Here is a 13,693-nt window from a genome sequence, read left to right as displayed (position 1 = left end):
TCTGTGACCTGATGTGTCTTCTTTATGGTAAGTAGCAACCTATCTTTTCCTATATTGTTGATATTTCTACCTGGAGTTTTGGTTGTTTGTTTCCTATAGGAGTGATGCAAAAGAATCTGTAGTACATTAATATATTCCTCACTTAACAGTGACCCTTAAAATTTTGTAAGCAGGTTTATGCAGGATAATTGACACCCATCTTCAACTGTGTGCCACTTCAGGTATTTCCAGCATCTTTTTGACGCACTCAGGAGTCAAAATAAATCTGTGATCAATCATGCTGCCCTTTGTATAGGTCCAATGTACCCTGTTAGTCCTCCTTGGTATGGGTTCCATACAAAGTGCAAGTCTTTCAAGTTGCTGGCGCCTTTTTACCTCTACGGATGTCTCCTGCACTTTGAGACTAGACAACAGGATCTAGCTTTATACATCAACCATTGCCTCTCAGCCCGGAAGTTTTAACTGAACTAAACACTGGTCTTAAAAGCTTATACAGTACGATTAGGTCATTAAAGTGTTTTGATTTTTCTTGTGTGACAGATATTTATAGAGCCACAGACAAGACTGTACTGGTATTTTGGAATGAGGTAAAGTAATTGCTGATAGTGGACTTGTAAGAATGTACTTCTAACAACATGTTGATTACAGGTATGAGCTATTTTTCCACGTAAGTCACTCTCACTTTTGCTGGGTGTGGATTGCTTGCACGTACACTGTTTATAACTGGTTTTCCACAGTCATCCCTGTAACAGCTACTAATGCCCCCCCCCCCCCCACACCACACACACACACCAACACTACTGTAACCCTTTTTTTTACACTTTTAAGCAAAGTGAAGGATTTCTGCAACAACATTGCTAGTTGTCTTCATATACAGAAGAAAATTTTAAACACAAAGGTAAAGTTAGTGCTTGGACAAATTTGTGAAGTAGCAGATCCACAAATAGCCCTGACACACTTTCGCCACGTTGCTCAGTCTGCACAGCCAAAAATCACATATCTCAGAATGTACAAGAGCAGATGTGTTGTTGCAGATGGGACTCAAGAAGCAGCTGGCATGCTCCAGCTGTGTACATACAAGTATATGCATGGGCCAACCGAAGTCACAGTGGCCACTTTGGAGCTGGATACTGGTACCTTCTGGAAGCATTCCTGGCACAATTAACACAGAACACAAGAAACTGTCATGACATAATCTCAATCAAGTCTAAATCCAAATGTAGGAGAGTGCAACACTTAGCACTGAAAGCATCTTTATTAAACACCTATGTTCAGAAAGAACTTGCAGAGTGTATACGCACACAAGGAAAAAAAAAAAAAAAAAAAAAAAAAAAAAAAGAAATCCTGGATTTTTCCCAGATTTCCCAGTTAAAAATACTCTTTCTCCGAGGTGAAAACACACTTTTTCCATGTTAAGTGACGTATATTTTCCTTTGGAACTGCAAAACTTATCAAGCCTTTGAATGATTATGGTTTTATACACAGACATAAAATTTCCCAGCACTTTAGATAATGAAACTCAGAGAAAAAGATACGTTTTGGAAATATCTTTGATGTCCAGCAACATGTACGCTGTGTATTTTCGTATTATGAAAGTGTACATTGGAATTCCACCAAAAACTGCATGTTACTTTCCAAATCATTGAAATCGAGATTTCAATGTGCTTTTGTAAGCCAGCGATAGCTCATGTCATGTAATCTCGCCAGCTGATGACAATGGATATTCAGAGCATAGGACACATGATGTAGTCAGCCAACAGCAACATCACTGTTAAGTATTATGAACACACAAACAGGGAAAGCTAATAATTTAAATTAACATACATAGTGATTTGTCTCTAAGGTTAATAAGCTGCAAGGGGAGCTAAGCTTTCACATATAATGTTGATCTTTTTTGCACGTTTATGCTTTAAGATACATCACACAAATGTGCCAGTAAAATGTTTAATAATGAAATAAATATCTGATCTTCAGGGTTCGAAATTCTAAATGGCTCGTCATCAAAGAGTTGATTTTTAAATGAGAGTCAAACGCTCTGTGAGTTAAGAAATTCATGGTACATTCTCGCACATAGTTCAACTTATGTAAAAGGAAATTTACTTTGAAAGTAACACTTTTCAAACCACCATTCGCAATATTTTCCCGTGACCTGTTATAAACAGGTTTGTTCCAGCAGTTACCAAAAGCACAGATAACAGGTGTCATTGTGCTTGCGCATGATATAGGAAGCCCATATGTACATACGTGTAAAACATTAAAAGATCATACTTTATGTCATAAAAGAAACACGACATCAGAGGATACTCCAAGAGCATTGGAATTTTGTGAACCATACTAAAATGTGCACATTCACGTGCATACTTGAAGTGCACATTCGAATGTCCAGATTCGCAATGAAGTAGACCATGACCTGATATTAAGCTTTTCAGTGTGGTTTTCGGGATGTAAATTTTCTTGGAGCACCAGTACTGTATTATATCATGTTTTGTTCTTTATTTTATGGCAATGCCATACATGCTAGAAGATGAAAAAGTGCACTTGAAATGCAGCGAACAGTTGAAACCAGCCAGTACTGTGAATTTAAACATTTTGTTTCAAATACATTGACTGCCGTTGCGGAAAAGGTTAATAAAAGTCAAATTTCTTTAGCAAACAAACAAAAATAACTTTATTGTTCTGCAGGGCGATTAATGCTAATAACATATTTTAGCCTTCTGTACTTATGTGATTGTATTTTAATTCACTTGATAGCTCCCGGCCACAGATATCCATTTTGTTTCCATTTGACGTGAGAGTAAATGAAGGGGAAACAGCAAAATCACTAAATGTAAACATGGATCACATGAAGACTACCCACTATAACTCAGACTGCTCTGCCCATCAGCCCCGGATCCATGATATTTGCAAAATGGGTCAGTACTAAAAAAAAAATCGAATTTTCAAAAATATGTTCATCTTGTAGTGCACATCTTTCTGAGAAGTCTGAAACATAAAACATATGTGTTAGAGGAAATGTAAGACATGTTATGAGGGTTGGAACTTAAATAGTGGCAACTATTTATTCACAATCGATACAAAAGAGTTACATGCTTGCACCTGTTACTGTCCTTCAAAGTAGTCACCAACGTTGTGTAGAACCCGTTGCCAGGATGTGGAAGGCGTAGTTTACCGTTAGCAGAGCCTGTTCTGATGATGGTGCAAATAGAGTGGTCTACTGCCTGTCGAATCTCTGGAACAGTTCTGAAGAGATGCCATGAAGTGGTTTCTTCATCTTCGTAATCAAATCAAGGTCACAAGGACTTAAGTCCGGGGAATATGGTGGATGGTACAGTACTTCCCAGTCCCATCGACCGAACAGAGAAGCCACAGCTTGCGCTGTATGCGCCCGCGCATTGTCCTGTAAAATGATGGGTGGGTTGCGCGGAAAGTGTCGCCGCATCTTTCACAAAGCTGGTCGCAGGTGATGCTCCAAAGACAAACAGTAATATTGTGCATTGACGGTCTACTGTGGAGCAACATAATGCTTTAGGATAACACCATCACAGTTGTACACGAGAATCACCATAACTTTAGACCACTCTATTTGCACCATCAACAGAACAGGGTCTGCTAATGGTGTACTACGCCTTCCACAATGCTGGCAACGGGTTCTACACAATGCCGGTGACTACTATGCAGGACAGTAGCAGGTGCAAACATGTAACTCTTCTGCATCAGTTGTAAATAAATAGTTGCCAGTATTTAAGCTCCAACCCTAGTATTTTGTCTTACGTTTGCCAAAGTGCAGTGCCACGTCTCTTCATACAGCATTCTTCAGTCACGTGCCACTGTATTTCACTCTGTGAAATTGAAATGTGTATATTTTGTAATGGATACCATCAAACTATATTCAGGACAGTGGAAATTGAAATGTCCTGTGGTGCCTCTCCTGCTCCCATCAGCCGGTTTGACAGCCTGCCCCTCTTAAAAAAAAATCTCGCAATTAATAGCGGATGGGATTATTTGTAATTGAGAGAACACGAACTCTTCGGAAAATATGCTCTCTTTATTGCCTATTAGCTAATAATTTGCTGTTTTGTGTGACATAACCAATAAAGACAAGAGAGAAGCAAGAAAGTACACATTTCTTCAATCCTTAGCTCCTAGCATTTTTTTCTCTCTATCTTGCTACAACTTTACATGGCGTGCTTTCCTCTCTGCAAAAGAATCTATTACCTCATCAAAGTTAGTCAAATGTTTTGCTTCATGAAAATCAAAATGTCATTATCTAATACTGAACAAGTTGTTAAAACAAATAATACCCAAGACTGGTGTGGTTTCTCGATCTGATTACGTCTATTTTGTCACTGTCTGCTAGATAAAACAAAATAGGCCTTTCTAATATTGCAGCAATTTTCTAACACACACCTAATAAACGAGACTGTTTTGGAACAAATGGTCATTTTTATAACATGACAAAATATAATTCACAAAGTACCAATATCAAATGCCTATTAGGTCTACTAAAAGCAAAAAGCTTTATGTTAGGAAATAGTTTCACATTTCATGCACGCTCACCAGTTTCTCAAGCATGAGATCGAAAAGTAGTATTACAAAATTTTTATATAAATCTGGAATCAACTTATTCTTCTATAATTTGTGTGATGTCCCCATTTCTTCTGCTTCCTCGTTCTAGCAAACAATCTTGTCATCACCAATTGTGTAGCTATTCCTGCCACTGTCAAAATTTGTTCTCCAATTAACTTCACTAGCCCTGCCAGAATCACCGGTTTTGTTATCCCGCGAGTATTCTCCGGTTAGGCATTGTTACATGTTCATACATGTTTACCACGTTACTTCCAGAATAGAACTTAAGCGGCTGCTAGCTGGGGACTGTACAACTGGTTCTTACTTGTGTAGCGATATGGACAAAAATTTTCTGTCAAAATTTCATTTTCTTGAATACACCGAGAAGATAATACATAATCTTTCTCACATGTTATTCCTGTTAGCCATCTATTTCTGTTCTGGTAGTCTGAATCTATGGATTTCACTAGTAATTATAACAATGCTGATCATTCGCAAACCCAATCAACCTCATGATCAGACAGCAACTGGCAGTCATCTGTTTGGCTTTACTCTGCTCAGCTCGTATAGCCCCATCCCCTTTTGTCTGTGGAAAGTTTATTTCTAGATGCAATGAGGATTCTCCTGACAGAGGCATCATGCACACTATGCACGCATTCAAAAATCAACTTATGGTTCATTCAGAAATCAACTTAAAATGTGTTCAAAAATGCTCAAAAACCAACAGGGATGTGTTTCAAAATAATATGAATAACCGATAGGCCAACGTGTGCTAGATGCTAGGCACTTTGTGAACACAAGTTTTTTTTCCTCGAGAATATGAATTTGGTGCCCCCTTTTCCCGGTAGCATCTAGCTGCTTGCTGTTTAGATTAGATTAGATTTAGATTAGATTTACTTTCATTCCAATTGATCCGTAGTGAGGAGGTCCTCCAGGATGTGGAACATGTGTTTGCTTGCACAGCCAACAGCCACATTCCTGTAGCAAGAAGCGGGAGAATCTACTACTCAAACGCGGCTCAACTGCGCATGCGCATGAGCCCGCTCGTAATTACTAAAACGAATATAATGTAAACAGTTGTGACTTCATGCTCATCGGAGGCAATTTGTTATGAAGCACTGCATAGTCTTCCTAAAGCCCCTTGACACATTTTGCTGTTGGCAGAGGCTTGCATGAGAACTGTGTGTAGTTGTTGTATATGGCACATTTCCTTTGCAGTTATTTTCATTTTTTTTATCTCATTTATGTTTTCTTGTTGAAGTATAATTCTGCAGTAGTGGGATACAGTAATATCCTTTGTTAGAGTATCGGTTCTTACCAGCCAACATTACAAAAATTTAACTGAAAACTAAAAGAATGAAAAATTCCCGAGTTTTTCCCAGTTTTCTCCCAGATGAAAAAATTCCCTAGTTTTTCCCAGATCTCCCGGTTTTCCCGGGTCGTATATACACTGACTTGACTCCTGGAAAGAAAATGCTACTATTTATACAAAGATTAAATATTCCAGAACATACAAACATAACAAATATTAGAAGTTTCAAGCAGCTTCAGATGTAAAATAATAATAATAATAATAATAATAAGATTGCAGGTGTATAGGTTTGAACTGGCAATATGCAACACCCCAACCAACTATTCTAATTACTATACCACACTGCATGCAGAACAGCCTGCAGCATTTTACCCTCTCCTGGAGAAACATTGACTCAATGACTCATTGTTCCAGCAGTTTTCACTAGAGCCAACTACACCACTTTGGGTCTAGATCTCATCTATGGTCCTTTGTATGGCAGTACCGGTGGATCCTTGCATTTGGTTCATCTTGTCACATCCTCCTCATTATGATGAAGATTGAAGATAGTTCCTCCTGTCGAAGCTTTGCAATCACTAAGTGTGTGATGAACCTCAGGACTCTAGTAGGGCTTCATACAAAGGATGCATAGAACATTGCTGTGCTTTTGTCTTCTTGATGAAGTGAGATAGTCCTCGACTAGACCTAAATGACCTAGTAGATAGTGTCAGAAGTTCCATGCGGCTTTTCGCGGATGATGCTGTAGTATACAGAGAAGTTGCAGCATTAGAAAATTGTAGCGAAATGCAGGAAGATCTGCAGCGGATAGGCACTTGGTGCAGGGAGTGGCAACTGTCCCTTAACATAGACAAATGTAATGTATTGCGAATACATAGAAAGAAGGATCCATTATTGTATGATTATATGATAGCTGAACAAACACTGGTAGCAGTTACTTCTGTAAAATATCTGGGAGTATGCGTGCGGAATGATTTGAAGTGGAATGATCATATAAAATTAATTGTTGGTAAGGCGGGTACCAGGTTGAGATTCATTGGGAGAGTGCTCAGAAAATGTAGTCCATCAACAAAGGAGGTGGCTTACAAAACACTCGTTCGACCTATACTTGAGTATTGCTCATCAGTGTGGGATCCGTACCAGATCGGTTTGACGGAGGAGATAGAGAAGATCCAAAGAAGAGCGGCGCATTTCGTCACAGGGTTATTTGGTAACCGTGATAGCGTTACGGAGATGTTTAATAAACTCAAGTGGCAGACTCTGCAAGAGAGGCGCTCTGCATCGCGGTGTAGCTCGCTCGCCAGGTTTCGAGAGGGTGCGTTTCTGGATGAGGTATTGAATATATTGCTTCCCCCTACTTATACCTCCTGAGGAGATCACGAATGTAAAATTAGAGAGATTAGAGCGTGCACGGAGGCTTTCAGACAGTCGTTCTTCCCGCGAACCATACACAACTGGAACAGGAAAGGGAGGTAATGACAGTGGCACGTAAAGTGCCCTCCGCCACACACAGTTGGGTGGCTTGTGGGGTATAAATGTAGATGTAGATGTAGACTTGAATAAGATATGGCTCAAAGTAGTGGTCTAGTAACTTTTCTGATAGTCCCACTTTCCACAGCTGTAAAAATCTGAACCAAGTCTCCCACACTGATTTAATTGTTCATTTCTCCCGTGCCCTGCCCTAGTGTGGAATGGTAGGGAAGCAGTTGGTCGCCAGTTGGTTTAAAGTGAAAGGGACTAAACTGCAAGGTAATAAGTGCCTTCATCCATTAAGTGGCCAAAGGAAGGTGGCGTAATGCAAATCCTGGAAAGCCTATGTGTAACTAACACAATACAAAACAGAGATAAAGCTTAAAGGTGTTTCGTTGAACACTCTGCCGGGCACTCAGTTATGAATTGCAGAGTAATCATGTAGATGTAGATGTAGATCCCACTGGCTGGTACTTGGCATTATAGTGCTCTCGGCCCTTTTCCTTGATGTCCAGGGTCCATATGAAAGCATGTTTCCTCCACCCTTGTGATGAGGCATTTCATGTAGCCATCATGAGTGTTGCCCAACTGAAATGGGAACACATATCCCTTGTTGTTTCTAGCTCATGACCATGGAGCAGAAAGAACAGAGCTAAGCCTGCAGTGTCGTTCTTCACTGTGTAATACATGAATATCACAACACACATTACTGTACCTCATTCTCTCTGTTTGACATTGCCATACAACAAGAGCATATTTGCCAATATCTTATTAAAGTATTTTGTGAAGCAATTTGTCTGTGGGATGTAGGCAGTGGTCATCCTGTGGATGAGACATAACCTGAAATTACCTCTAATACCAGCCTCGATTGTAACATTGGTCCACATTCACAGATTATCAATGGAGTGCTTTGTGCTTCAAAATGACATCTTGTACAAGAAACCTTGCAGTTTCCAAAGGTGCAGCAGCTGGCACAGCTTTGGTGACAGCATAGCATGTGAGGTAGGCAGTGTAGAGTATTATCTATCGATTTCCATTTGTCAACTTGGGAACTTTCCCAGGATATTAATTCCACTGTGGTGAAATGGTGTTGCTGCAGGTAGAACTGATAGCAAATGCCCTGGCGTTAAGTGCAGCACATACCTCCGTTATCTGCAACCGACTTGTAGGTGCGATGGGGAAAAACTTCAGGATAGCTGGCTGTATATGAGCCGGGATGACTAGCACCATTTCCGTGCCACTGGATCATAGGTCCTCTTATACAACATTCCATTTATTAACTGGAATTCACCTTTGGTCAGTTTCTCCTTTTCCAAAGTTTCTATGGTTTTCAGTAATTCTAGATCTCCCCCTCTGCTCAGCAATAATGTCATTTAACTCAATGATATCTGAGATTTTATCCACACTGCTGCGTTCTGCCAAAGGACTCCTTGCAAGGCAGTCAGCTTTCTTGTGTTTGGATCAATTTTTGTATACCACTGTGACAACATTCTCCTGGAGCCTCAGTGCCCACCTTATCAGCTGACACAATGGGGCCTTCACGTGAGTCAGCCAGCATACAGAATGGTGGTCTGGCTCAAACAACTGCAAGACACACACTCTCATTAGTACAGTAATTCGTTTCAGACTTGGAGAGTACTCTGGAAGCATAAGCTAACACCATTTCAGATCTCCCAGAATGTGCACAAGAACATCTATCCCATTGCCGCTAGTATCAGTGTGAAACTCTGTCTCATCGTTCTCATCACATGATGTTAGAATTGGTGGTAATGTTGGCACCTGCTTACAGACAAGAAAGGATCTTTATTACACCTCTTTCAAGGAAAATTTGGCATCTCCCTGCATTAGTTCTTAGAAGGCTTGTGCCTTAGAACAGAGATCCTTTATGAAACGCCAGTGGTAAGAGCATATTTTAAGAAAAGTTTTTACATCATGAACATGCCGAGTCAGAAAATTTGTGACTATTCTTATTTTCTCTGGGCATTTTTGCTGGATACAGACAGACTTCACCACCATTAATTAGATTTTTAATTCTTGAACAGGCATTTTTTTGGCTTCAGGCAAAGGCATGCAGTTTGAACACACTACAACACAGTTGTCTGGTGGGCTAGATAGTCTGCAAATGTCTTCAAAGGGGAAAGGGAGACTATGTCACCCAGACAGCAAAGAAATTTCATCCACTTGAGATGCTGAAGTAGATTACCCATCATATGTTCAAAGTAGCGGGAGCATTTGACAGTCCAAATGGCATAACTTTACACTCAGAGGCCATCTGGAATTATGAAGGCAGCCTCACCAACCTTGATTTACATGTAGCCTGTCTGCATTGCCATAATTAAGAAATACTTTTCTCCTTTCATGAAGTTCAGTGTGTTCTCACTGTATGGCAACAGGTAGCAACCTTTCTTTGTGATTCTGTTCAGTTGTTGCTAAGCAGCACAGAAATGCTGTGTGCCATCTTTCTTCTTCTCAATGCCTACAGGAGAGAACTAAAGAGTCTTTACGGGTTCAATGATGTCATACTGCAGCAGCTTCTCTACTTCCTCTCAGATTATTGGTCATTTAGTCAGCAACATTGTATGCAAGTGCTGGCTAACTGATGTATGACCCCCAATGTTGAGATGGTGTTTTACCATAGGCCATTTGGTATGTCTTTTCTCCACTCTGGTTTTGAAAGCATCCAAAAATTGGTGAAGGATGGCCAACACTCATTAAGGTTGTTCCTCGATCAGGACAGATTCTGTTGGCAGTCTGACAGTAACTTCTTTCTCTGTGTTGTTTATAGTGGTAGTGGGGAACAATTCTTCATTGATGGTACTATGCTTCTCTTCATGGACTGGTACAGTTATTCTTAGGCACATACCATTAGGGATGAGTTGTGGCTGCTCTTGACAATTAGTGATCCAAAGTTCTCCCTGACCACCTGCAATTCTTATGATTATTGCTGGCACAGAAATTTCTTTTGTCAGCCTGAGTAGCTTTTTGCAATTGACAAAAGTTTCAAGCTTTTTGCAATTAACAAAAAGCTCCAAAATTTAAGCATCTGGATTGCTGACTGGAACTCATCTGATTGATGATAGTGAGATAAAATATCTTCAATGGCAAAAACTGCCATTGAGATTGTTGGAATAACTTCTTCAATCTAGAGTTCTGATCTTCCACAGTCTATGATTACTCGTGATGTCTGCAAGAAGTCTTGTCTGAGAATAACATTATGAAAACATTCTGTCAAAATGACAGATTTGAAGGGCTATGTCTTGCCACAGATAGATATTCTTGCAATAGATGTTTCAGTCAGCTAGATGTATTTACTATTTTTGACTTCCAGGACAATCACTTTTGTATCACCAAACATAATCTTCTTTAGCTGGCGACAATAAGCTTTTGACATTACAGAAAAGGAAGTTCCTGAGTCAACTATTGCTAAGAAAGGTTGGCTGGCAATGATGACATCAATCTGATTACTGATATCTTGGTGACTGTCTTCTATGTAGGATTTTCATTAGGGGCGGCCTCACCTCCAAAGGTGGTCACCTTCTTTAGTTTTCCTGAATTCTGCAGCTAGGAGTGTGGGTAGTACCTCTGTGTGTCGATGGGGAACAGTTACAGTATGTTGGGGAGTGATCCCAACTAGGGTACAGCAATGTGCTTTGTTCCATGGAGTGACTTGAACCATCTGCAGTTGACTGGCTTGAATAGAGCTGTTGCAATGACTGACATCTGCCAGAGTAGTTGTCAGTCACTCGCCTTCTTTCTCTGCAGTAGCAGAGAACATGTCTGGAGTGTTAGCAGTGGAAACATACTAGTTGGTTGTCCTCTGTCCTGAAAATGTCGATTCTGTGGGGTACTGGCAGAGGAGTTGATTGCATCCACATTTGTTGGCTGCTGGGTTCTCATCTAACTGCTGAAGCCTAAGTCCGAACCCATTCTTCCCGGCAAGTTTAGCTGGTGGAGGAAATCAGGACTAAAGACTGATGTGCCTCTTCTTCAACCTACTCTATTACATCTTGACATATGACGTCAACATTCATGGCTCTTATTCTTGCTTACTCAGTCCAATAGTTCTAACTGCCTTAAACTACTGTATCTCTTCTCTTACTATCTGGCATATGAGAGATGCAAGGTCAATGGTGGTCTTCCACACCTGTCATACGGATCTCAGTTGACAGGTCATATCCCTCTCACAGCCTACCCCCCCCCCCCCCCCCCCATTTTCGCTGATACTACTTGATGATTCCTCTTGTCATCATGACATCCTTCCTTGGTATATGTCTTCTGTGACTCCTTTCATCAAGTGTGAGAGTCTGCTGGCTTCTGTCATATATGGATTTATGATGTGGCATAAGGCCACAGCATTCTGCATGTATGACACTGTAGTTTCGCAATGACGTTGGGCTCTGTTCTTAAATTGTTCTTCTGTTATGTGGACTTGCTGCTGACTGTTACCAAATGTTTTCTTCAGTTTGATCCAGAATACGTTACAGATAATGAGTTTCTCTTTGTTGTTCTCGGACTACTCCTAGATTGCACAATCCAAGTACAAGCACACATTTGCCAAACAAGTCATCCAAACAGTTGTATTTGGCAACTCACTTAAATCGTTTCAGTCCTGACCAAAGTCTCCAGAAAACACTGAGATGCTTGATATGCAGCTGACTTATTGCTGTTTCAGAATCCATTGGTTTTCTGAATATAAAGACCTTGGGAATGATGTATTCCAGTTCCTGTCAGTGTAGGCAATGGCTTTTACATTTCCTAGTTGGAGCCATGGTGATATGAATATCTTGAAGTATCTAGCATCTACATCGAACAATTTCATATCGTAACCACAATCAGTTCCAAAACTGAAAGCAGGATCTTCACTGAAGTACAATACTTAGTGCTGAAAGCATGTTTATTACAAACATCATTGAACTGACAGAACTCAATTCCTGGGCAGAAAATGCTGTTATTTATATAAACACTGAATATCACACAATACACACAAACAAGAAATTTCAAAAACCTTTCAGTTATGATAAATAACAAATCATTGCTTGTGGCTGGGCTTAAACTAGCAACCTGCAGCATGATAACTGCTATGCCCCACTGCATGTGCAAAATTAATGGACACTCAATGTTCTGTTTTGTATAGTCCAGATAAAATTGCGCTGTGTGTAACTGAAAAAGAAAGACAGTATCCTCAAACAATTTATTTTAACTTGTTGTAATATTAAGAAGCAGTTAGATAGCTGAGTTTAGTTTTCAAACAATCACCTTAATAGCTGAAACCGGTTATTTAACGAAGCATTTATGAACAAATCTGTCACAGTTGCAGTATGTATGTTTTGCGAATAGTTTCAAATTACTGAGGCTGCATTGAAATCTGTTACTTAACTTCCTTTATTCTGATCAAGATTGTACTTTCACCTTGGAATGTTAAAATCCAGACCGCAGGGATAAAAAACATGTGTTCTCTCAACATACTTAACTAACAAGAAAACTAATTAGTTTTCTGCAATGACTCATCCTTTTGATATAATTAATGAGAAATTAACTTATGACCCTTCAAACCAAAGAAATTCCATGTCATGATTTGCAGTGAAGTACAATGTCAAGATTCTTAATGGCGATGGAGTCAGTGTGTTACAATTTTATCAAAACTTTCCCAGCAATTCTTGCTAGTAAGGGATCCTTTCACAATCAGTCTATAACAATATATAAATTTATTCACCACTGGACTAACTCACATCCAAAACTGAATGGGAAAACTTACAGCCACCAGGAAAATTACTTTAACCTGTTTCAGGCGACAAAATTTTATGCAGTTCTTAAAGACTATTCCAGTCTAAACATGGAACACAAATGGCACATACACTTGAAGACAGCACAAAACCAGTAACTTACTGTGGATACAATTCTGTTTGTGACCATGTCACACTGACATATATGAATGTGCAAATATTGCTACAATAAGAAAGGAGAAAAACTTTCCTTTTTATTTTGTGGCTGACCAGTTTTTGGATTCTCTAGCCATTGACTCAAAGATATGATCCACAACTGGAAATCTACTCACTGGTGGTTGCAAATGTACACTAAGCAGCCATATGAAATAACTTTTAAAGCAAGTAACTATTAGATAAGTGCAATTAAAAAAAGGGGGGGGGGGGGAAGGCAAAATACCAGAAGACACATTGTATATTGGAACCGAGGGTGAAACATATATAGAAAAATTCATTTACAAGACTGTAACTGTGTACACCTATGCATTATGCTTGGTCTGTGTTAAGAACATCTTTTTTATTATTGCTATCATGTTCTGACTAGCATCAGTGGATAACTCAAGTAATATATTTCTTGTTTCATTAA

The 13,693-nt window shown here is 39.6% G+C and overlaps 1 protein-coding gene across 1 annotated transcript in view; it reads right to left on the bottom strand.

Annotated features, from left to right (window-relative positions):
• Positions 1 to 13,693, bottom strand: part of LOC126480851 (uncharacterized) — a 173,602-nt gene that overhangs the window by 98,827 nt on the left and 61,082 nt on the right. The window lies entirely within an intron of this gene.

Source organism: Schistocerca serialis, chromosome 5 (genome assembly GCF_023864345.2).
Source record: "Schistocerca serialis cubense isolate TAMUIC-IGC-003099 chromosome 5, iqSchSeri2.2, whole genome shotgun sequence".
Taxonomy (NCBI): Eukaryota; Metazoa; Arthropoda; class Insecta; order Orthoptera; family Acrididae; genus Schistocerca; species Schistocerca serialis.
This window is presented reverse-complemented; position numbering and strand designations above follow the sequence as displayed.